General features: G+C 42.5%; 1 protein-coding gene across 1 annotated transcript in view; it reads left to right on the forward strand.

Moving 5' to 3' along the window:
• Nucleotides 1–236: 236 nt before the first annotated feature.
• Nucleotides 237–26,557, forward strand: part of LOC311149866 (spermatogenesis-associated serine-rich protein 2-like) — a 40,037-nt gene continuing 13,716 nt past the window's right edge. Inside the window, exon 1 of the mRNA XM_084187106.1 lies at nt 237–323. The gene's annotated coding sequence lies outside the window, so the exon portion shown is untranslated. The remainder of the gene's footprint in view (nt 324–26,557) is intronic.

The following is a 26,557-nucleotide window of genomic DNA, read 5'->3' on the forward strand; positions in this document are numbered from 1 at the left end:
TTGCCTACATATTTTTTACAATCCTATAATTTGCACAGCGCTCCATTGTCACTGTTCAGAATATCAATGGCTCAGAAAAGTTATAATACAGTCAAGAATACCCCTTAAAATGATCAAGAGTATGTGTTGAGCATTCTAATTTACATAAATGCACGCCTCTATGAACTAATTCGCGTTGTCCAAAGGTTATTTTGGCATGCGTGGCGAGCTTTACCGATTTCAGTCTGTTCGGAAGTGACGACGTGGATAGATGAGTGACTGAACCTGAGGGAAAATATTGGAGAGCATAGACGACTGGTAACGTCGCCGAGAAAGACACCCAGGTAAGCGCTAAAGCACTAAAAAATACAGGTTATATAGCTAGTTAACGACATGGCTAACAATCTTAGTAAGTTAGTAAACAGACCCAGTTAGCTAGCTTGCTCGACGCTTGCTGTGTCACAAACTGGAGAGACAAGTGCGTTAGCTAGCTAACGTTAGCTAGCATTGTCAATTGAACTAGCAGCTAATTAGCTGACGTTAGTAATTTAACTAGCTGATATGACGAAGAATACAGTGATAAACTACACTGCAGTCTCAGGTGGTTGTGAAAATGTTTACGTTAGTTAGGTAACGTTAATAACGCACTAGCTAACTACCTTCCTTGCGATCCGTTCATTGTGGATTTGGCACGTTATTTTAACAAAGCGAGAAGAGTAACTAGCTAGTTAGTTAACGCGTTGGGTGGTCTCTACCACTAGCTAGCTACATTCCGTAGATTATGATGGTACCCGGCCAGCTAACGGTAGTTAGCTAACTAAATAAATACACATAAGCCAATGTGCATAGCTAGCAACTAGCTAGATATAAAACGAGACATGCAAATTGGGCAAGTTAGGCTAGCCAGGAAAGGCGTTGCTAAGATACAGTCACACACAGATAACAAAAAATGAGTTCTAGCTTGGAACTTCTCTAGCTAGCTAATTGGCCAGAAATGTTTGCTTTTTTTTAAATAACTAGAAGCAGGTAGCGAGCTAGCTGCTGGTGGTCTTTTCCAGAAGCTCGCACAGACGAACTTATTAGGTTGCAAAGTATTTTAAAGGGCTAGTATACCCAAATCATGTTGCCTTACCTTGACTGAGTGGTAACGTTATATTGCTCACAGGAGACAGACAACTAATAGATCAGATTTGTTTACTAGCGAAGTTAAAGCTGCCATGCTGTGGAAGCACACAGCGTAATTAAATTGTTGCCAGCAGCACGGTTACAGTCACCAACGATCTGGATAACATGAAAACAGACTCTACTAGGGTGAATAAAATAGTCAGAGTGAGGTGTTCTCTCATTTGTGTCTGTAAGTAGCTAGCGTGGAACCCCGTATTATCGGCATATTCAACAGCTTTTAAGAAATATATTACCTTCAACAGTGATCAAGCCATCAAAGTTTTGTGATTATTGGTGTCGTAGAAATTTTAGCTAACGGGTTAGCAATTAGCAAGTTTGACATTTCAGTGGAAATGATACTATTATCAGCTTTTTGATAAGTGGTTTAGCAAAAAAAATATGTCCCATATACGTCCCGTATTTTTTCTTTTATTTATTTCACCTTTATTTAACCAGGTAAGCCAGTTGAGAACAAGTTCTCATTTACAACTGCGACCTGGCCAAGATAAAGCAAAGCAGTGCGATTAAAAACAACAACACAGAGTTACATATGGGGTAAAACATAAAGTCAAAAATACCACAGAAAATATATATCCAGTGTGTGCAAATGTAGAAAGTTATGGAGGTAAGGCAATAAATAGGCCATAGTGCAAAATAATTACAATTAGTATTAACACTGGAATGATAGATGTGCAAGAGATGATGTGCAAGTAGAGATACTGGGGTGCAAATGAGGAAAATAAATAACAATATGGGGATGAGGAAGTTGAGTGGGCTAATTTCAGAAGGGCTGTGTACAGGTGCAGTGATCGGTAAGGTGCTCTGACAACTGATGCTTAAAGTTAGTGAAGGAGAAAAGAGTCTCCAGCTTCAGAGATTTTTGCAGTTCGTTCCAGTCATTGGCAGCAGAGAACTGGAAGGAATGGCGGCCAAAGGAGGTGTTGGCTTTGGGGATGACCAGTGAGATATACCTGCTGGAGCGCATACTACAGGTGGGTGTTGCTACAATGAGCTAGGATAAGTCAGAGATTTGCCTAGCAGTGATTTATAGATGGCCTGGAGCCAGTGGGTTTGGCGACAAATACGTAGTGAGTACCAGCCAACAAGAGCGTATAGGTCACAATGGTGGGTAGTATATGGGGCTTTGGAGACAAAACGGATGGCACTGTGATAGACTACATCCAATTTGCTGAGTAGTGTGTTGGAGGCTATTTTGTAAATGACATCGCCGAAGTCAAGGATCGGTAGGATAGTCAGTTTTACGAGGGCATGTTTGGCAGCATGAGTGAAGGAGGCTTTGTTGCGAAATAGGAAGCCGATTCTAGATTAACTTTGGATTGGAGATGCTTAATGTGAGTCTGGAAGGAGAGTTTACAGTCTAACCAGACACCTAGGTATTTGTAGTTGTCCACATACTCTAGGTCAGACCCGTCGAGAGTAGTGATTCTAGTCGGGTGGGCGGGTGCCAGCAGCGTTCGATTGAAGAGCATGCATTTAGTTTTACTAGTGTTTAAGAGCAGTTGGAGGCTACGGAAGGGTGCATGGGCAAGTTGCAGTGGAGGGTGCAGAGCTGGTGGCCGGGGTAGTGGTAGCCAGGTGGAAAGCATGGCCAGCCGTAGCAAAATGCTTGTTGAAATTCTTGATTATTGTAGATTTATCGGTGGTGATAGTGTTTCCTAGCCTCAGCGCAGTGGGCAGCTGGGAGGAGGTGCTCTTATTCTCCATGGACTTTACAGTGTCCCAAAACTTTTTGGAGTTAGTGCTACAGGATGCAAATTTCTGTTTGAAAAAGCTAGCCTTTGCTTTCCTAACTGCTTGTGTATATTGGTTCCTAACTTCCCTGAAAAGTTTCATATCGCGGGGGCTATTTCATGCTAATGCAGTACGCCACAGGATGTTTTTGTGCTGGTCAAGGGCAGTCAAGTCTGAGGAGAACCAGGGGCTATATCTGTTCTTAGTTCTGAATTTTTTGAATGGGGCATGTTTATTTAAGATTGAGAGGAAAGCACTTTTAAAGAACAACTAGGCATCCTCTACTGACGGAATGAGATCGATATCCATCCAGGATACCAGGGCCAGGTCAATTAGGAAGGCCTGCTCGCTAAAGTGTTTTAGGGAGTGTTTGACAGTGATGAGGGGTGGTCGTTTGACCACGGACCTGTTACGGACGCAGGCAATAAGGCAGTGATCGCTGAGATCCTGGTTGAAGACAGCGGAGGTGTATTTAGAGGTTAAGTTAGTCAGGATGATATCGGCATACGGCCCCCAGTTATTGGTCACCTTACTATTTTGTTCAATTACAAGATATATCTGTTTAATTTTGTTAAAAAAAAGAGACACCAACCATGTACCCGAAGTGTTTACTAGATAGTTGACTAGTTGGCTAGGCTTCCGGAAAAAATAATGACTTGCCTGTCAACTTTTCATCGCGTAGCCTGGTGCGCCCTCCTGTGGAGTCTTAAAAAATGGTTCTTCACCAATGTATTCAATGTTGTAACCAAATAATGTCTCATCATTTGTTTTACAGATTAATCTTATGTTTTGAGGAAGTAGATAACAGTTGAATACTAAAATATGAGTATTAATAATTTACATCAAATAAAACTTTAATTTCAGTTATGTGCATTGACATAAACAGTGAAAACACTGTTGGAGTTTGTGTTGCAGAGGTGCACTTGGAAAGTAAAGGAAGAAATACACAAGATGGGTTCAATAAATATATATATATTATATTTTAGACATTTATTTTTTTGTAAAAATAAATAATTTCATATGAACACAAACAAAACAAACAATTAAATCTCGACCTCCATCTCTATATTGTCACAAAAATCACAATAAAAATACAGCTCCACCGCTACCTCTTGATCCCACTGCACACACCTGCAGTGGAACCAGTGCTGGCAGAAGTCACAGCACACCCATGGCACCTCGGATCTACACTCCTGAGAGGAGCTTGCAGGCGGATCATGCTCCCCGCAGCAAGCACAGCAGGTGGTGTCTTTTATAAAAAATTTAATAATAATAAAAATTGATTAATATGGTTTTGCAAAATGTAGAAGTTCTTCAACAACTATGGTAATTGATACAACTGAGAGAGAGAGAGAGAGAAACAGATGATGAAGTACCTGAGAGTGGTGCCATGAATGGCGTGACAGATGTGACCGGTGGAGCTTTTCTCTTCCTTTTCTGTGCTGCAGTTTGAGAAAAAGTAGTGTTAGACAGAGCATGTTTCATGAAAACCCCTTTCAACTTTTTTACATCAATACCTCTGGAGGAAGCTGCAGAGGTTTTGGAGGAGGTGGAGATGACTTGAGGGCTGGTGCTATGTACTGTAGATATGTAAAGAGAGATTTTTTTTTTTACATTGCTGTTTTATAAAACAGATAACAAACAGTAATTTGTTCGTAATTTAACATGTGTTTACCTGTGGAGGAGGCGGTATTCAAATTGCAGGGGGCAGGGACACCAGACGAGGCTGCTATGGTGGTGTGACCAGGGGAGGAGGAGGAGGCAGTTGGTCCAGAGGAGGCCGTGTTGGTGGTGACAGACGGGAGGGGTGTGGTGTGCATTGTGGTGGACAAAACCGCCAACGATGGCTTGGAGGAGCTGGTGTTTGTAATGGTGGGGTTGAGGGGCCGACGATGGTGTGGCCGGGAGAGTAGGCACGTGGCCTTCTTCTACAGCTGGGGACTCCGGCGGCTCCTACAGGTGTTGCACACTGGGAGGCACTGGCAGTGGTGATGCAGCTGTCAGGAGTGGTTCCAGCAGGGGGTCCTGCAGAGGCGACGGCGTCAATGGTCTCATCCATGGCAGCCCTCTCCTGTGCCCTCTGTGTTCTGAGGGCTGCCCGACGCTCTTTCTCCTCTGCCTCTGCCCTCTTTCTCACCCCTCTCCTGCCACTGGCACGTGTATTCCTCCCCGGTGAGGCATGTGGCGACCACAGGGAGTCTTCTGTATCGGTCCAGCCGATACTTCAGGACAGTAAGGATGTGCCCCAGGTCCTTCGCTATCAGCCCCCCTATTAGGGGGTGCTCTTCTAGAGCTAGGCCTGGGACTGGAGCAGGGGCTGAGGGTCCTCCTGTGGTCGCTGGGGAGGAGGTGCTGATGGACGGCACAGTGCTGCTTGTCCCAGGAGAGGTGGTGGTGGGACCCGGTAGGGACTGAGACGGCATTAAACGGGACCCTTCAATGGCTGAAGGGTCAAAAGGGAAGAGGCCACACTTCTTAAACCCTTCCACCACATAGCGCATGTCCTTGCATCGCTGGTACGGGTAGCGGAATACTCTGGCAAATTCTGATTTGTTTACCATGTAGGAGTGGTCGAAATGGCTAAGGTCTCCAGCTACCTTGGAGAACTCAGCCTTTAAAGGGCCAAAGGACATGGGTGCAGTGTGGTGGAAGACAAAGAAGTATAACCCCTTCCCTTAGTGCCGCTGCGAGCACGTCCGGGTCCATGTGGTTCTTGTGTCCATCGAAGAGGAGACGGCGCTCTTTCACTGCATGCTTAATGAAGTGCTGAAACCACTTCCTGAACAGGTCCCCATCAATGTAGCAACTGCTTGACCGTTCATACAAGGCTTGGGTGGGGCCTTCCAGTGTGTAGTGGCCACCGGGGAAACACTTGGGGTAGATAATAAACGGGGGGATGTCCTCCCCAGCTGCGTTGAAGCAGGCCAGCACTGTGATGTGCTCCTTGGTCCCCGGAGCCTGCTGGTACACGTGTTTTGCGCCCCGGGGAGCCAGCACTTTGTGCCTGCTCTGGTCGCTATGAAACCCAGACTCATCGCAGTTATAGATTTGTCTGGGTTTCTCCCTCAACCCACTCTCCTCCAAGTGCTTCTCATAAGAAGTGAAGGTGGTGTCCATCGTCGGACGTGTGGCACACTCCGCTCTCCCCCTGTCCAGGGTGTCCGGTCTCCTCATGCTCAGGTTCTTGTGCCTCCTCCTGAACATTTCCCACTACCTCTTCCCCAGTGATGGGATTGTTTCCCCTGGGTGCCGAAACCTACAATAGAATATAATATATAATTGTCCATCCAGGATGAAAATGTTTTTGGCATCACCATACATATCCACATTTACATCACACACATTGAGAACAGTCAGTCCACCAATCTACATGCATAAATACAGAGAACACCAAATACCTGCATATTTTGCCGGCGTATTTCATCAGCCTCTGTCTGGTGAAGGGGAACCCATGGCTGGCGCAGTAGATACAGTACTGCACCAGAGAATTTTCATCCTCTGGTGCAAGCAATGTGGGTGGTCCACTGCGACAACCATGGGTCACCCGGCCGCCCAGCCTGTCCGCCAGGGTCTGCCGAGGTATACCATGCACCTTGGTAGATAAGAAAATAAAACTGTTACTAGCAGATAAAATTCACATACACATGGTAATCTCCTAAAAACAAAAGATTGCTAACCTTGGCAGCCTGGCGGATAGCCATCCCTGCCCCGCAGTCCTCCAAGGCATGGAACATGTCCACCTCACTCCACTGCTTCCTCTTGACTTTCTCCATGCTGTGGTGTTAATACATGTAGCTAAATAATTTGGCATACTATACACATTTTAGAAAGATAACTCAATCTGAATATGTATAAACATTTACAAGGTGATTAAAGTTTTCACAATAGCTGAAAGTGTACCCACGTTTTTTGTTTGATGTTATCTGTAATGAAAATTAGTGTCCCAATTAGTTTAATATTGATGCATACATTGTCAAATTTGACTAAATACTGCCTCTATGTAGCTGTTGTAAGATGAAACATAGCCAACAGTGATAGGTGTCAAAAAGTTAATGGTTCAAAGTTCCAAATACATTTTTGCAGATTGTGCAAAACGTCTCCGTCAGAGGACTCCAATTTTGATACGTTAAAGCTTGACAACATTCAGCTGTTTTCGTGACATGTATTATCTAACGCTTACAATTTATTTCCTTTTTGCTGTCTTAGCAGTTCTATCAACATTTAGCAACTAAGCTAGCAACATTAGAAAATCCGTTAGCTATATTTCAGAGGTAAAAAGTTGGATATTAAATGATGTGTGGTCTGTCGCGCAGTCGAATTTTACAATATGCATCGTGTTCCACAAAATGTGTACATATAGGTTTTGAGCGTTTTCAAAAAAGTTAACTTAACTTAACATAAATTGCACTGAAAATCGGTGGTCAGCTAGCTAGAAGGCTGTCGTTAGTTGCAAAACCTACTGTTATTTTCCAGTCCATTTTAAATGTTGAGCTCAAGGTGATTTAGTCCTCCAACCACTAGAGAGTGTCCGAAGTTAGGGGGTGTCCGATGTTGGGGGAAAATTAGCTAGCAGTGTGCGCTCTGAAAGCTCCGACAGCCGAAACGCTCGGAATTTACCAACGGACAATCTGACATGACAATGCTCTGAATTTACGAACCCGCACTCTGAGCACACTCTGGCACTCCAGATTTAATTTATGAACAAACCCTAAGTTTATTGGTCTCGTACACAAATGTGCAGGTGCAGCGAAATGCTTGTTTCTAGCTCCAACAATGCAGTAATACCTAGAAATACAAAACAATATACACATAATCCCAAAAGTTAAAAATTCAGAAATATCAGAATGAGAACGAATAATGTCAGAGTCCGGAATATACACTGCTCAAAAAAATAAAGGGAACACTTAAACAACACAATGTAACTCCAAGTCAATCACACTTCTGTGAAATCAAACTGTCCACTTAGGAAGCAACACTGATTGACAATACATTTCACATGCTGTTGTGCAAATGGAATAGACAACAGGTGGAAATTATAGGCAATTAGCAAGACACCCCCAATAAAGGACTGGTTTTGCAGGTGGTGACCACAGACCACTTCTCAGTTCCTATGCTTCCTGGCAGATGTTTTGGTCACTTTTGAATGCTGGCGGTGCTTTCACTCTAGTGGTAGCATGAGACGGAGTCTACAACCCACACAAGTGGCTCAGGTAGTGCAGCTCATCCAGGATGGCACATCAATGCGAGCTGTGGCAAGAAGGTTTGCTGTGTCTGTCAGCGTAGTGTCCAGAGCATGGAGGCGCTACCAGGAGACAGGCCAGTACATCAGGAGACGTGGAGGAGGCCGTAGGAGGGCAACAACCCAGCAGCAGGACTGCTACCTCCGCCTTTGTGCAAGGAGGAGCAGGAGGAGCACTGCCAGAGCCCTGCAAAATGACCTCCAGCAGGCCACAAATGTGCATGTGTCTGCTCAAACGGTCAGAAACAGACTCCATGAGGGTGGTATGAGGGCCCGACGTCCACAGGTGGGGGTTGTGCTTACAGCCCAACACCGTGCAGGACGTTTGGCATTTGCCAGAGAACACCAAGATTGGCAAATTCGCCACTGGCGCCCTGTGCGCTTCACAGATGAAAGCAGGTTCACACTGAGCACATGTGACAGACGTGACAGAGTCTGGAGACACCGTGGAGAACGTTCTGCTGCCTGCAACATCCTCCAGCATGACCGGTTTGGCGGTGGGTCAGTCATGGTGTGGGGTGGCATTTCTTTGGGGGGGCCGCACAGCCCTCCATGTGCTCGCCAGAGGTAGCCTGACTGCCATTAGGTACCGAGATGAGATCCTCAGACCCCTTGTGAGACCATATGCTGGTGCGGTTGGCCCTGGGTTCCTCCTGATGCAAGACAATGCTAGACCTCATGTGGCTGGAGTGTGTCAGCAGTTCCTGCAAGAGGAAGGCATTGATGCTATGGACTGGCCCGCCCATTCCCCAGACCTGAATCCAATTGAGCACATCTGGGACATCATGTCTTGCTCCATCCACCAACGCCACGTTGCACCACAGACTGTCCAGGAGTTGGCGGATGCTTTAGTCCAGGTCTGGGAGGAGACCTTCCGCCACCTCATCAGGAGCATGCCCAGGCGTTGTAGGGAGGTCATACAGGCACGTGGAGGCCACACACACTACTGAGCCTCATTTTGACTTGTTTTAAGGACATTACATCAAAGTTGGATCAGCCTTTAGTGTGGTTTTCCACTTTAATTTTGAGGGTGACTCCAAATCCAGACCTCCATGGGTTGATAAATTTGATTTCCATTGATCATTTTTGTGTGATTTTGTTGTCAGCACATTCAACTATGTAAAGAAAAAAGATAAGATTAATTAATAAGATTATTTCATTCATTCAGATCTAGGATGTGTTATTTTAGTGTTCCCTTTATTTTTTTGAGCAGGGTATATACTCGCGCACACACAGTACCAGTCAAAAGTTTGGACACACCTACTCATTCCAGGGTTTTCTTTATTTTTAGTATTTTCTACATTGTGGAATGATAGTGAAGACATCACAGCAATGAAATAACACATATGGAATCATGTAGTACCCCAAAAAGTGTTAAACAAATCAAAATATATTTTATATTTGAGATTCTTCAAACTAGCCACCCTTTGCCTTGATGACAGCTTTGCACACTGTTGGCATTCTCTCAACCATCTTCATGAGGTAGTCACCTGGAATGCATTTCAATTAACAGGTGTGCCTTGTTAAAAGTTAATTTGTGGAATTTCTTACCATAATGTGTTTGAGCCAATCAGTTGTGTTTCAAAGTAGAGGTGGTATATAGAAGATAGCCCTATTTGGTAAAATATAAGGTCCATTTTATGGCAAGAACAGCTCAAATAAGCAAAGAGAAACGACAGTCCATCATTACTTTAAGACATAAAGGTCAGTCAATCTGGAAAATGTCAAGAACTTTGAAAGTTTCTTCAAGTGCAGTTGCAAAAACCATCAAGCGCTATGATGAAACTGGCTCTCATGAGGACCGCCACAGGAAAGGAAGACCCAGAGTTACCTCTGCTGCAGAGGATAAGTTTATTAGCATTAACTGCACCTCAGATTGCAGCCCAAATAAATGTTTTACAGAGTTCAAGTAACAGACACATCTCAACAAGACTGTGTGATCAGGCCTTCATGGTCGAATTGCTGCAAAGAAACTACTACTAAAGGACACCAATAAGAAGAGACTTGCTTGGGCCAAGAAACACGAGCAATGGACATTAGACCGGTGGAAATCTGTCCTTTTGGTCTGATGAGTCCAAATTTGAGATTTGTTGTCTTTGTGAGACGCAGAGTAGGTGAACGGATGATCTCTGCATGTGTGGTTACCACCGTGAAGCATGGAGGAGGTGGTGTGGGGGTGCTTTGCTGGTGACACTGTTGGTGATTTATTTAGAATTCAAGGCACACTTAACCAGCATGGCTACCACAGCATTCTGCTGCGATACACTGATACACTGTCCCATCTGGTTTGGGCTTAGTGGGACTATTACTTGTTTTTCAACAGGACAATGACCCAACACACCTCCAGGCTGTGTAAGGGCTATTTGACCAAGAAGGAGAGTGATGGAGTGCTGCATCAGATGACCTGGCCTCAACAATCCCCTGACCTCAACCCAGTTGAGATGGTTTGGGTTGAGTTGGACCGCAGATTGAAGGAAAAGCAGCCAACGTGCTCAGCATACAGTGTGGGAAAAAAGTATTTGATCCCCTGCTGATTTTGTACGTTTGCCCACTGACAAAGACATGATCAGTCTATAATGTTAATGGTAGGTTTATTTGTACAGTGAGAGACAGAATAACAACAAAATAATCCAAAAAAAACGCATGTCAAAAATGTTATAAATTGATTTGCATTTTAATAAGGGAAATAAGTATTTGACCCCTCTGCAAAACATGACTTAGTACTTGGTGGCAATCACAGAGGTCAGACGTTTCTTGTAGTTGGCCACCAGGTTTGCACACATCTCAGGAGGGATTTTGTCCCACTCCTCTTTGCAGATCTTCTCCAAGTCATTAAGGTTTCGAGGCTGACGTTTGGCAACTCGAACCTTCAGCTCCCTCCACAGATTTTCTATGGGATTAAGGTCTGGAGACTGGCTAGGCCACTCCAGGACCTTAATGTGCTTCTTCTTGAGCCACTCCTTTGTTGCCTTGGCCGTGTGTTTTGGGTCATTGTCATGCTGGAATACCCATCCACAACCCATTTTCAATGCCCTGGCTGAGGGAAGGAGGTTCTCACCCAAGATTTGACGGTACATGGCCCCGTCCATCGTCCCTTTGATGCAGTGAAGTTGTCCTGTCCCCTTAGCAGAAAAACACCCCCAAGGCATAATGTTTCCACCTCCATGTTTGACGGTGGGGATGGTGTTCTTGGGGTCTTAGGCAGCATTCCTCCTCCTCCAAACACGGCGAGTTGAGTTGATGCCAAAGAGCTCGATTTTGGTCTCATCTGACCACAACACTTTCCCCCAGCTCTCCTCTGAATCATTCAGATGTTCATTGGCAAACTTCAGACGGCCCTGTATATGTGCTTTCTTGAGCAGGGGGACCTTGCGGGCGCTGCAGGATTTCAGTCCTTCACGGCGTAGTGTGTTACGAATTGTTTTCTTGGTGACTATGGTCCCAGCTGCCTTGATCATTGACAAGATCTTCCCGTGTAGTTCTGGGCTGATTCCTCACCGTTCTCATGATCATTGCAAATCCACGAGGTGAGATCTTGCATGGAGGTAGATTGACAGTTATTTTGTGCTTCTTCCATTTGCGAATAATCATACCAACTGTTGTCACCTTCTCACCAAGCTGCTTGGCGATGGTGTTGTAGCTCATTCCAGCCTTGTGTAGGTCTACAATCTTGTCCCTGACATCCTTGGAGAGCTCTTTGGTCTTGGCCATGGTGGAGAGTTTGGAATCTGATTGATTGATTGCTTCTGTGGACAGGTGTCTTTTATACAGGTAACAAACTGAGATTAGGAGCACTCCCTTTAAGAGTGTGCTCCTAATCTCAGCTCGTTACCTGTATAAAAGACACCTGGGAGCCAGAAATCTTTCTGATTGAGAGGGGGTCAAATACTTATTTCCCTCATTAAAATGCAAATCAATTTATAACATTTTTGTCATGCATTATTCTGGATTTTTTAGTTGTTATTCTGTCTCTCACTGTTCAAATAAACCTACCATTAAAATTATAGACTGATCATTACTTTGTCAGTGGGCAAACGTACAAAATCAGCAGGGGATCAAATACTTTTTTTCCCCTCACTGTAAATTCCACAAATGAATTTTTAAGAAGGCACACCTGTTAATTGAAATGCATTCCAGGTGACTACCTCATGAAGCTGGTTGAGAGAATTCCAAGAGTGTGCAAAGGGTGGCTATTTGATTTGTTTAACACTTTTTTGGTTACTACATGATTCCATGTGTTATTTCATAGTTTTGATGTCTTCTCTATTATTCTACAATGTAGAAAATTGTAAAAATAAAGAAAAACCCTTGAATGAGTAGGTGTGTCCAAACTTTTGACAGGTAGTGTATATGAAAGTGCCAATATTGTACGGTCACCAAGTATGATCATAGTATTCTTATAACTGTAAAATAAATAAGTAGTTTATAATTTGACTGTTAGGGCTGTGACGATCTTGGAATTTCAGGTGTTGGTGATTGGCGTGACATTTATACGAGTCATCGGGAGGGGCCGACGGGGTGCATTCCATGCGTCATCACATTTTCAGAGTTACGTAAGACAGCTGACTATTCCTAATGTGATTAGTAAACTGGATAGTAATCATTTAAACTAATATAACTCAATCACTGTTAGCAAGAAATCCTTAAATGCAGCGTGTGGTGGAGTAGGCCTAGGCTAGATCAGATATTCCTCTTTCTTTGCACGGGAAAAATGTGCCCTTTTTATATCATGCAATTCTTTTACACTTGATGACTAGAGAGATTAGCACAATCTTTTTCAAGACGAGTTTCAAGGTGGCACTGACCCAATGATAAAAACTGAATATGCTCCGCTAGTGCAAATAATACTGTTCGCCAGCCCAGCACCTCCAGGTGAACGGATGATCTCTGCATGTGTGGTTACCACCGTGAAGCATGGAGGAGGTGGTGTGGGGGTGCTTTGCTGGTGACACTGTTGGTGATTTATTTAGAATTCAAGGCACACTTAACCAGCATGGCTACCACAGCATTCTGCTGCGATACACTGATACACTGTCCCATCTGGTTTGGGCTTGTTGTTATTCTGTCTCTCACTGTTCAAATAAACCTACCATTAAAATGATAGACTGATAATTTCATTGTCAGTGGGCAGACTTACAAAATCAGTAGGGGATCAAATACTTGTTTCCCTCACTGTATGTGGGAACTCCTTCAAGACTGTTGGAAAAGCATTCCAGGTGAAGCTGATTGAGAGAATACCAAGTGTGTGCAAAGATGTGGCGAAGGGTGGCTACTTTGAAAAATCTAAAATATATTTTGATTTGTTTAACACTTTTTTGGTTACTACATGATTCCATATGTGTTATTTCATAGTTTTGTTATCTTCACTACTATTCTACAATGTAGAAAATAGTAAAAATAAAGACAAACCCTTGAATGAGTAGGTGTCCAGTTACAGCTCATATATGGAAATCAGTCAATTGAAATAAATGCATTAGGCCCTAATCTATGGATTTCACATGACTGTGCAGGGGCGCAGCCATCCACTTGGGAGCAAGGCCCAGCCAATCAGAATGACTTTTCCCCCACATAAGGGCTATATTACAGACAGAAATGCTTCTCAATTTCATCAGCTGTCCGGGTGGCTGGTCTCAGACGATCCCGGAAGTGAAGAAGCCAGATGTGGTGCTGGGCTGGCGAACAGTATTATTTGCACTAGCGGAGCATATTCAGTTTTTATCATTGGGTCAGTGCCACCTTGAAACTCGTCTTGAAAAAGATTGTGCTAATCTCTCTAGTCATCAAGTGTAAAAGAATTGCATGATATAAAAAGGGCACATTTTTCCCGTGCAAAGAAAGAGGAATATCTGATCTAGCCTAGGCCTACTCCACCACACGCTGCATTTAAGGATTTCTTGCTAACAGTGATTGAGTTATATTAGTTTAAATGATTACTATCCAGTTTACTAATCACATTAGGAATAGTCAGCTGTCTTACGTAACTCTGCAAATGTGATGACGCATGGAATGCACCCCGTCGGCCCCTCCCGATGACTCGTATAAATGTCACGCCAATCACCAACACCTGAAATTCCAAGATCGTCACAGCCCTAACAGTCAAATTATAAACTACTTATTTATTTTACAGTTATAAGAATACTATGATCATACTTGGTGACCGTACAATATTGGCACTTTCATATACACTACCTGTCAAAGGTTTGGACACACCTACTCATTCAAGGGTTTTTCTTTATTTTTACAATTTTCTACATTGTAGAATAATAGAGAAGACATCAAAACTATGAAATAACACATGGAATCATGTAGTAACCAAAAAAGTGTTAAACAAATCAAATAGCCACCCTTTGCACACTCTTGGAATTCTCTCAACCAGCTTCATGAGGTAGTCACCTGGAATGCATTTCAATTAACAGGTGTGCCTTCTTAAAAGTTCATTTGTGGAATTTACAGTGAGGGGGGAAAAAAGTATTTGATCCCCTGCTGATTTTGTACGTTTGCCCACTGACAAAGTAATGATCAGTCTATAATTTTAATGGTAGGTTTATTTGAACAGTGAGAGACAGAATAAGAACAAAAAAATCCAGAAAAACGCATATCAAAAATGTTATAAATTGATTTGCATTTTAATGAGGGAAATAAGTATTTGACCGCCTCTCAATCAGAAAGATTTCTGGCTCCCAGGTGTCTTTTTTATACAGGTAATGAGCTGAGATTAGGAGCACACTCTTAAAGGGAGTGCTCCTAATCTCAGTTTGTTACCTGTTTAAAAGACACCTGTCCACAGAAGCAATCAATCAATCAGATTCCAAACTCTCCACAATGGCCAAGACCAAAGAGCTCTCCAAGGATGTCAGGGACAAGATTGTAGACCTACACAAGGCTGGAATGGGCTACAAGACCATCGCCAAGCAGCTTGGTGAGAAGGTGACAACAGTTGGTGCGATTATTCGCAAATGGAAGAAACACAAAATAACTGTCAATCTCCCTCGGCCTGGGGCTCCATGCAAGATCTCACCTCGTGGAGTTGCAATGATCATGAGAAGGGTGAGCAATCAGCCCAGAACTACACAGGATGATCTTGTCAATGATCTCAAGGCAGCTGGGACCATAGTCACCAAGAAAACAATTGGTAACACACTACGCCGTGAAGGACTGAAATCCTGCAGCGCCCGCAAGGTCCCCCTGCTCAAGAAAGCACAAATACAGGCCCGTCTGAAGTTTGCCAATGAACATCTGAATGATTCAGAGGAGAACAGGATGAAAGTGTTGTGGTCAGATGAGACCAAAATGGAGCTCTTTGGCATCAACTTGACTCGCCGTGTTTGGAGGAGGAGGAATGCTGCCTATGACCCCAAGAACACCATCCCCACCGTCAAACATGGAGGTGGAAACATTAGGGGGACAGAACAACTTCACCGCATCAAAGGGACGATGGACGGCGCCATGTACCGTCAAATCTTGGGAGAGAACCTCCTTCCCTCAGCCAGGGCATTGAAAATGGGTTGTGGATGAGTATTCCAGCATGACAATGACCCAAAACACACGGCCAAGGCAACAAAGGAGTGGCTCAAGAAGAAGCACATTAAGGTCCTGGAGTGGCCTAGCCAGTCTCCAGACCTTAATCCCATAGAAAATCTGTGAAGGGAGCTGAAGGTTCGAGTTGCCAAACGTCAGGCTCGAAACCTTAATGACTTGGAGAAGATCTGCAAAGAGGAGTGGGACAAAATCCCTCCTGAGATGTGTGCAAACCTGGTGGCCAACTACAAAAAACCTCTGACCTCTGTGATTGGCAACAAGGGTTTTTTCACCAAGTTCTAAATCATGTTTTGCAGAGGGGTCAAATACTTATTTCCCTCATTAAAATGCAAATCAATTTATAACATTTTTGACATGTGTTTTTCTGGATTTTTTTGTTGTTATTCTGTCTCTCACTGTTCAAATAAACCTACCATTAAAATTATAGACTGTTCATGTCTTTGTCAGTGGGCAAACGTACAAAATCAGCAGGGGATCAAATACTTTTTTGTATTTCCTTAATGCGTTTCAGCCAATCAGTTGTGTTGTGACAAGGTAGGAGTGGTATACAGAAGATAGCCATATTTGGTAAAAGACCAAGTCGACATTATGGCAAGAACAGCTCAAATATGCAAAGAGAAATGACAGTCCATCATTACTTTAAGACATGAAGGTCAGTCAATATGGAAAATGTCAAGAGCTTTGAAAGTTTCTTCAAGTGCAGTTGCAAAAAGTCTGCCAATAAGAATGCGGTGATTGACAGAGTCGAAAGCCTTGGCCAGGTCGATGAAGATGGCTGCACAGTACTGTCTTTTATCGATCGCGGTTATAATATCGTTTAGGACCTTGAGCGTGGCTGAGGTGCACCCATGACCAGCTCGGAAACCAGATTGCATAGCGGAGAAGGTATGGTGGGATTCTAAATGGTCGGTGATCTGTTTGTTAACTTGGCTTTCAAATACTTTCGAAAGGCAGGGCAGGATGGATATAGGTCTGTAACAGTTTGGATTTAGAGTGTCACCCCCTTTGAAGAGGGGGATGACCGCGGCAGCTTTCCAATCTTTGGGGATCTCAGACGATACGAGAGGTTGAACAGGCTAGTAATAGGGGTTGCGACAATTTTAGCGGCTAATTTTAGAAAAAAGGGGTCCAGATTGTGGAATCATGTAGTAACCAAAAAGGTGTTAAACAAATCAAAATATATTTTATATTTGAGATTCTTCAAAGTAGCCAACCTTTGCCTTGATGACAGCTTTGCACACCCTTGGCATATTCTCAACCAGCTTCATGAGGTAGTCACCTGGAATGCATTTCAATTAAAAGGTGTGCCTTGTTAAAAGTTAATTTGTGGAATTTCTTTCCTTCTTAATGCATTTGAGCCAATCACTTGTGTTGTGACAAGGTAGGAGTGGTATACAGAAGATAGCCCTATTTGTTAAAAGAGCAAGTCCATATTATGGCAAGAACAGCTCAAATAAGCAAAGAGAAACGACAGTCCATCATTACTTTAAGACATGAAGGTCAGTCAACACGGAACATTTCAAGAACTTTGAAAGTTTCTTCAAGGGCAGTCACAAAAACCATCAAGCGCTATGATGAAACTGGCTCTCATGAGGACCGCCACAGGAATGGAAGACCCAGAGTTACCTTTGCTGCAGAGGATAGGTTCATTAGAGTTACCAGCCTCAGAAATTGCAGCCCAAACAAATGCTTCACAGAGTTCAAGTAATAGACACATCTCAACATCAACTGTTTAGAGGGGACTGTGAATCAGGCCTTCATGGTCGAATTGCTGCAAAGAAACCACTACTAAAGGACACCAAAAAGAAGAGACCTGCTTGGTCCAAGAAACATTAACAATGGACGTTAGACCGGTGGAAATGTGTCCTTTGGTATGGAGTCCAAATTTGAGATTGTTGGTTCAAACTGCCGTGTCTTTGAGACGTGGTGTGGGTGAACAAATTATCTCCATGTGTAGTTCCCACCGTAAAGCATGGAGGAGGAGGTGTTCTGGTGTGGGGGTGCTTTGCTGGTGACACTGTCTGTGATTTATTTTGAATTCAAGGAACACTTAACCATAATGGCTACCACAGCATTCTGCAGCGATACGCCATCCCATCTGGTTTGGGCTTAGTGGGACTATCATTTGTTTTTCATCAGGACAATGACCCAACACACCTCCCAGGCTGTGAAAGGGCTATTTTACCAAGAAGGAGAGGGATGGAGTGCTGCATCAGATGACCTGGCCTCCACAAACCCCGACCTCAACCCAATTGAGATGGTTTGGAATGAGTCGGAAGGCAGGGTGAAGGAAAAGCAGCCAACAAGTGCTCAGCATATGTGGGAACTCCTTCAAGACAGTTGGAAAAACATTCCAGGTGAAGCTGGTTGAGAGAATGCCAAGAGTGTGCGAAGCTGTCATCAAGGCAAAGGGTGGCTACTTTGACGACTATAAAATCTATAATATATTTTGATTTGTTTAACACTTTTTTTGGTTACTACATGATTCCATATGTGTTATTTCATAGTTTTGATGTCTTCACTATTATTCTACAATGTAAAAATAAAGAAAAACCCTTGAATGAGTAGGTGTCCAAACTTTGACTGGTTGTGTAACTGCCGACAATTATCTCCAAAATGTCAGCTGAGCGGCGCACAGATGCCATTCAAATATGTGTAGACTTCTTACAACTTTAGTTTTTAAGCACAGTTATTTATTCCGTCTGTAACCAAGAAAAAGTGGTATTGTTTCAATTCTATGAAAATATTTCTTATTTTTTCATGAATTGTGGGGTGTGAAACTGGACATTTAAATTCGGCTCCGATAAGAGAGTGAAAGGGAAGAGAACACAGTCAGAACCGCTCAAAGTCTCCCATATGGGAGACATAACATATTATATTAACGGTTTTGGTGGCTAACCATAGGATGGATTGCAGTCTGTCCTTGTCTATAATAAACCAAAATGTAAATATGTATTTAATTTAGGTGAACTATCACTTTAAAATAGGACCATAGAAAATCCAGCCTAGAGGTACAGGTAACTGCCAAAATAAAGGAAATGCCAGCAGTGTCTTAATAGGGCGTTTGGCCATCATGAGCCACCAGAACAGGCATAGATTCTACAAGTGTCTGGAACTCTATTGGAGTGATGCGACACCATTCTTCTACGAGAAATTCCATCAGTTGGTGTTTTGTTGATGGTGGTGGAAAACACTGTCTCAGGGCCACTCCAGAATCTCCAGTAAGTGTTCAATTGGGTTGAAATTTGGTTACTGACACACACACCCACACACACACACACACACACCCTTTTAAGCTCCTTTGAGACCCCTCTTTCAAAGTCACAGATCTCTTCTAACCATGTTAGCCAAAATAATGGGCAACTGGGCATTTTTATAATTGACTCTAAGCATGATGATGTTAATTGCTTAATTAACTCAGGAACCACACCTGTGTGGAAGCGCCTGCTTCCAATATACTTTATCCCTCATTTACTCAAGTGTTTCCATTTTATTTTGGCAGTTAGCTGTTGCTCTCCAAGAGGGTTGGCCGCCCACCCCTGGTCTGTGTTTCCTAAATACTGAGGGTTTGTAAATGGTTGTGACATTTTGATTTCTACAGAATTAGCCCACATTCAAGAAAATATTGATATTCAATTTCAGGTGGTTGAGGCTGATTTTACAAAAACCTTGCCGTCTACGTAGGCAAGCTCTTTTGCATTTATGCCTACCGTTTCTACCTAGAAGCTAAAATGTCAAATCAGGATATTGGAGGCAAGGGGCATTTCAATATAGCCTATTCTCATTTTATGACTTAGCCTATATTCTGTCCATAAATGCTTACAAAAATGCATAGCCCTTTAACTTTTTTTTTTTTTAAGTACATGTATTTTCAGTGACAAATTGGCATATCAGATTTCAAATAGCCTAATTACACCCTCAAAATTGCTAAGAAGTTAAATAGTCAAAGTAGTGGGAATAATGGTAGTGTTATTGCTGAGATAAGCACACTAATTAGTCTATATTTTAGCCCATTGTAGGGGACGGGAACTGTTCTATTGACTTAGGCTTACATAAGCTATTGTGAAAGACCAAATAAATTAAACTGATAAAATCTCCTGAAGACTATATAGCTTAAATCTGCCCCTACACCCAACCCAAATTATCTTTCAATGTATTGTCCACCCAGTAGAATAAGTTACACATTTGGGTTCACAATCTGTTTGGACAAATCAGGTCACTCTACCTAAATTCATTCTGGATGCTGCTTTTTTGTTAAAGCCTAAAGAACCTAGAGCTAAATTGCCAATTACCAAACGAGTCGATTTTAACGTAGCCTATGGATCTGGGCAAATTCAATTGGTGGATATATGCCACATTCACATGCTATAAGAGTTATCAGAAGCTCCTAGTTCCCAGCGGGAAATTTCACTTGAACGGCCCTCCAAGTGGGAAACTGCGAATGTTGCAGTTGCAATGCTCTTGATGTAGAATTGCAGGCAAATGTGCTCCAATTTCCAGGCTATTTGCAGGCACAGTTGAAAAGTTAAACGCACTGAATATATACACAGGAATAATTAGAAAATAAAAGCAATACTTTTTTCAATGTGTGAGAAATAAAAGGTGTGGCTTGTAAGCGTGTGAAGAGGGTTAAATGCGTGTCTCATGCCCAATGCGTGGTTTGTTTGGTTGTATCGGTGTGTCATGTCCTGTGATTACACAACAAACTACAAAGTTGTCCAGAAAATGTATTTATCCATTACGAAACACACAGCCTGGTGTTGTTTAGTCTTTCAGGTGGTATAATCTGTCATCTCTGAAGTCCTAACAACTTTGATCAACACGGCTACACTTTTTTTATCTGAGGTCAAAGTTGCAGATTGCGCCTTTATCTGTGAGTTTTCTGAATCTAGGCCCTGCAGGACACATTGTCTGTAAGAGTGACTGATTGAACTAACAATGCTGTTCACATCACAAGACAGTGGGTTGCCAACATCTTGAGTTATGATGACCCTTGTCAATTCGCTTCAAGTGGACATCTTATTTCAGTTTCCTCAATTTGCTACTCTCAAATTCAGTTTTTAGAATGTAGGCCAATTTATATATTTTATATTGCCTGATCCTCTTCAGTGTTTTGCCTAAATCAACACATGATGTGTAACCTTCTTGGGGAATCAAGCACCATCCCTCTTGATAAACACAATGTGTCAATGTCTTGGCTTACTTGAAACATGGTTGTGCGCACACTGGCGTCACTTGTTGAAAGTGTGCATGTTTGTCGTTCAGAGGTGTGGTGTACTGTGGTGGCATGCCATGCAGTAAGTGTGAGTGAAGAGATAATGAAAAGGGTGTGGGTTTGCACAGTTTCCAGGACTGCTGGGTCAGAAAGTGAAACCTTAAGTGGGAAACAGCTGGCCCATAAATGACTCCACAGTTTACTGAGGGTGGTGTTCAAGGTTCTCAAGGATCAAATACAATTTTATGTCACATGCGTCGTAAACAGGTGTAGACTAATAGTGAAATGCTTACTAATGGGCCCTTCACAACAATGCAAAAAAAAGAAAAGAAAACGGTAAAACATTTTAAGTACGGTGCATTCGGGGAAGTGTTCAGACCCCTTCACTTTCTCTGCATTTTGTTATGTTACAGCCTTATTCTAAAATGGATTACATTGTTTTTTCCCCCTCATCAATCTACACACAATACTCCATAATGACAAAGCAAAAAAATGTTTTTTAGAAAAATGTGGAAATATATCACATTCACACAAGTATTCAAACCCTTTACTCAGTACTTTGTTGAAGTGCCTTTGGCAGCGATTACAGCCTTAAGTCTTCTTGAGTATGATGCTATAAGCTTGGCACACCTGTATTTGGGGAGTTTTTCCCCATTGTTCTATGCAGATCCTCAAGCTCTGTCAGGTTGGATAGGGAGCGTCGCTGCACAACTATTTTCAGGTCTCCAGAGATGTTAGATTGAGTTCAAGTCCGTGCTCTGGCTGGGCCACTCAAGGACATTCAGAGACTTCTCCCGAAGCCACTCCTGGTTTGTCTTTGCTGTTTAGGTCAGGTTTAATTCACCCAGAGGAACTAGGCCTAAACTAAATCATGATTCAAAGGTTTCTTCTCCATGCATTTGAACCAAACCGAAAATATGCTGCTGCCAATTACAATATTGAATGCAGATTGTCTAGAATGTTGTGCCAGACAGTGATTTATTGAAATCTGTTTTTCATGACGTTTTATGACTTATGCGCAAAGGAAATTGATTTTTTTGTGGATGTGCATGACTATTTTCAAAATTCGCGACAATGCACATTAATAGCAGTCTACATTTCTATAAGTTTTCCCTAGAATAGCCTAGTTATAGGCTTGACGTCAAGGCATTTCCATCTAAAAGGATCCATGAGCACCAACGTGAAGTTTATAGGAGCATATCAGATTGGCTGTCAAATGAAAGCTAAGAAGCTATATTTTTGAGAAATTAAGGCATGCATATATATATATATATATATATATATATATATATATATATATATATATATATATATATATATATATATATATATATATATATATATATATATATACACACACAGTGGGGGGAAAAAAAGTATTTAGTCAGCCACCAATTGTGCAAGTTCTCCCACTTAAAAAGATGAGAGGCCTGTAATTTTTATCATAGGTACACGTCAACTATGACAGACAAAATGAGAAAAAAAATCCAGAAAATCACATTGTAGGATTTTTAATGAATTTATTTGCAAATTATGGTGGAAAATAAGTATTTGGTCAATAACAAAGGTTTCTTAATACTTTGTTATATACTCTTTGTTGGCAATGACACAGGTCAAACGTTTTCTGTAAGTCTTCACAAGGTTTTCACACACTGTTGCTGGTATTTTGGCCCATCTCCTCTAGAGCAGTGACGTTTTGGGTCTGTCGCTGGGCAACACGAACTTTCAACTCCCTCCAAAGATTTTCTATGGGGTTGAGATCTGGAGACTGGCTAGGCCACTCCAGGACCTTGAAATGCTTCTTACGAAGCCACTCCTTCGTTGCCCGGGCGGTGTGTTTGGGATCATTGTCATGCTGAAAGACCCAGCCACGTTTCATCTTCAATGCCCTTGCTGATGGAAGGAGGTTTCACTCAAAATCTCACGATACATGGCCCCATTCATTCTTTCCTTTACACGGATCAGTCATCCTGGTCCCTTTGCAGAAAAACAGCCCCAAGCATGATGTTTCCACCCCCATGCTTCACAGTAGGTATGGTGTTCTTTGGATGCAACTCAGCATTCTTTGTCCTCCAAACACGACGAGTTGAGTTTTTACCAAAAAGTTATATTTTGGTTTCATCTGACCATATGACATTCTCCCAATCCTCGTCTGGATCATCCAAATGCACTCTAGCAAACTTCAGACGGGCCTGGACATGTACTGGCTTAAGCAGGGGGACACATCTTGCACTGCAGGATTTGAGTCCCTGGCGGCGTAGTGTGTTACTGATGGTAGGCTTTGTTACTTTGGTCCCAGCTCTCTTCAGGTCATTCACTAGGTCCCCCCGTGTGGTTCTGGGATTTTTGCTCACCGTTCTTGTGATCATTTTGACCCCACGGGGTGAGATCTTGCGTGGAGCCCCAGATCGAGGGCGATTATCAGTGGTCTTGTATGTCTTCCATTTCCTAATAATTGCTCCCACAGTTGATTTCTTCAAACCAAGCTGCTTACCTATTGCAGATTCAGTCTTCCCAGCCTGGTGCAGGTCTACAATTTTGTTTCTGGTGTCCTTTGACAGCTCTTTGGTCTTGGCCATAGTGGAGTTTGGAGTGTGACTGTTTGAGGTTGTGGACAGGTGTCTTTTATACTGATAACACGTTCAAACAGGTGCCATTAATACAGGTAACGAGTGGAGGACAGAGGAGCCTCTTAAAGAAGTTGTTACAGGTCTGTGAGAGCCAGAAATCTTGCTTGTTTGTAGGTGACCAAATACTTATTTTCCACCATAATTTGCAAATAAATTCATAAAAAATCCTACAATGTGATTTCCTGGATTTTTTTTTTCTCATTTTGTCTGTCATAGTTGACGTGTACCTATGATGAAAATTACAGGCCTCTCATCTTTTTAAGTGGGAGAACTTGCACAATTGGTGGCTGACTAAATACTTTTTTTCCCACTATCTATATATATATATATATATATATATACACACACACACACACACACACACACACACACACACACACACACACACTGGGGAGAACAAGTATTTGATACACTGCTGATTTCGCAGGTTTTCTTACTTACAAAGCATGTAGAGGTCTGTCATTTTTACCATAGGTACACTTAAACTGTGAGAGACGGAATCTAAAACAAAAATCCAGAAAATCACATTGTATGATTTTTAAGTAATTAATTTGCATTTTATTGCATGACATAAGTATTTGATACATCAGAAAAGCAGAACTTAATATTTGTTACAGAAACATTTGTTTGCAATTACAGAGATCATAAGTTTCCTGTAGGTCTTGACCAGGTTTGCACACACTGCAGCAGGGATTTTGGCCCATTCCTCCATACAGACCTTCTCCAGATCCTTCAGGTTTCGGGGCTGTCGCTGGGCAATACGGACTTTCAGCTCCCTCCAAAGATGTTCTATTGGGTTCAGGTCTGGAGACTGGCTAGGCCACTCCAGGACCTTGAGATGCTTCTTATGGAGCCACTCCTTAGTTGCCCTGGCTGTGTGTTTCGGGTCGTTGTCATGCTGGAAGACCCAGCCACGACCCATCTTCAATGCTCTTACTGAGGGAAGGAGGTTGTTGGCCAAGATCTCGCGATACATGGCCCCATCCATCCTCCCCTCAATACGGTGCAGTCGTCCTGTCCCCTTTGCAGAAATGCATCCCCAAAGAATTATGTTTCCACCTCCATGCTTCACGGTTGGGATGGTGTTCTTGGGGTTGTACTCATCCTTCTTCTTCCTCCAAACACGGCGAGTGGAGTTTAGACCAAAAAGCTATATTTTTATCTCATCAGACCACATGACCTTCTCCCATTCCTCCTCTGGATCATCCAGATGGTCATTGGCAAACTTCAGACGGGCCTGGACATGCGCTGGCTTGAGCAGGGGGACCTTGCGTGCGCTGCAGGATTTAAATCTATGACGGCGTAGTGTGTTACTAATGGTTTTCTTTGAGACTATGGTCCCAGCTCTCTTCAGGTCATTGACCACGAGGTGAGATCTTGCATGGAGCCCCAGACCGAGAGTGATTGACCGTCATCTTGAACTTCTTCCATTTTCTAATAATTGTGCCAACAGTTGTTGCCTTCTCACCAAGCTGCTTGCCTATTGTCCTGTAGCCCATCCCAGCCTTGTGCAGGTCTACAATTTTATCCCTGATGTCCTTACACAGCTCTCTGGTCTTGGCCATTGTGGAGAGGTTGGAGTCTGTTTGAGTGTGTGGACAGGTGTATTTTATACAGGTAACAAGTTCAAACAGTTGCAGTTAATACAGGTAATGAGTGGAGAACAGGAGGGCTTCTTAAAGAAAAACTAAGAGGTCTGTGAGAGCCGGAATTCTTACTGGTTGGTAGGTGATCAAATACTTATGTCATGCAATAAAATGCAAATTAATTACTTTAAAATCATACAATGTGATTTTCTGGATTTTTGTTTTAGATTCCGTCTCTCACAGTTGAAGTGTACCTATGATAAAAATGTCAGACCTCTACATGCTTTGTAAGTAGGAAAACCTGCAAAATCGGCAGTGTATCAAATACTTGTTCTCCCCACTGTATATACAGTGGGCTCCAAAATGACTGCCACTCCTGACTGGCAATGCACAAACAATACTTTAAAAAATATAAACAATATAATTATAGAGAAACTCAAAATACCAACATGTGAGAAATACTGTACTATATTAATGTTCCAATGGAACCCACCAAAATAATGTATTGATTTAATTAAAAATCTATGTACACCAAATCAAGGTTTCACAATTAATGGCACCCTTAAAGATTATTGTAAATAACATCTACCAAAATTAAACCAGGAATTAAATTCCACGTATTTAAGTTTATCTAAGTCTTAAGGAACTATATTGAGCCATTACATCACTTCCTGTTTCACTAGGGTATAAAAATGAGGTAACATGCATGCAATATCCCTTTGTCATCCAAACACCTTGAAGAAAACAAAAGATCTGGCAGTTCAAAAGAGACAGATTGTCGTAGACCTTCATAAATCTGGTAATGGCTACAAGATCCACAAACAATTGAATATACCACTGAGCACTGTCAGGGCAATTTATAAAAAACAAAAAATATATATGGAACAGTTTAAATCCTCATGGGTAGAGGACGCAAATGCATTTTGCCCCCCAGGATCGGGAGGAGGATGGTGAGAGAAGCAACAAAATCCCCAAGAATTGCAGGCCTTGGTGGCATCTTGGGGTCACCAGGTTTCAAAAAGCACCATCAGATGCCAACTCCACAACCACAGGCTTTTTGGAAGGGTTGCCAGAAGAAAGCTCTTTCTGATCCCAAGACTCAGACGCAAGCGCTTGGAGTTTGCCAAACGTCATTTCAATTATGACTGCAAGAAGGTGCTCTGGTCAGATGAGACCAAAATTTGGTCAGATACAGCATCAGCATGTTTGGCTTCGAAACAGAGATGCGTACAAGGAGAGGCACCTCATACCCATGGTGAAGTACTAAATGAGGAGTGCCAATAATTATGAAACCTTGATTTTGGCGACGTTTATTTTGTATGAAATAATTGTATGATTTTGGTTGGTTCCATTGAAACATTAATAAAGTGCAGTATTTCTCACGTTGGTATTTTGAGTTTCTCTATAATTATATTGTTTATATTTTTATAAGTATTGTTTGTGCATTGCCAGT

Source organism: Coregonus lavaretus (assembly GCF_964263955.1).
Source record: "Coregonus lavaretus genome assembly, chromosome: 22".
In the NCBI taxonomy this organism is placed as follows: Eukaryota; Metazoa; Chordata; class Actinopteri; order Salmoniformes; family Salmonidae; genus Coregonus; species Coregonus lavaretus.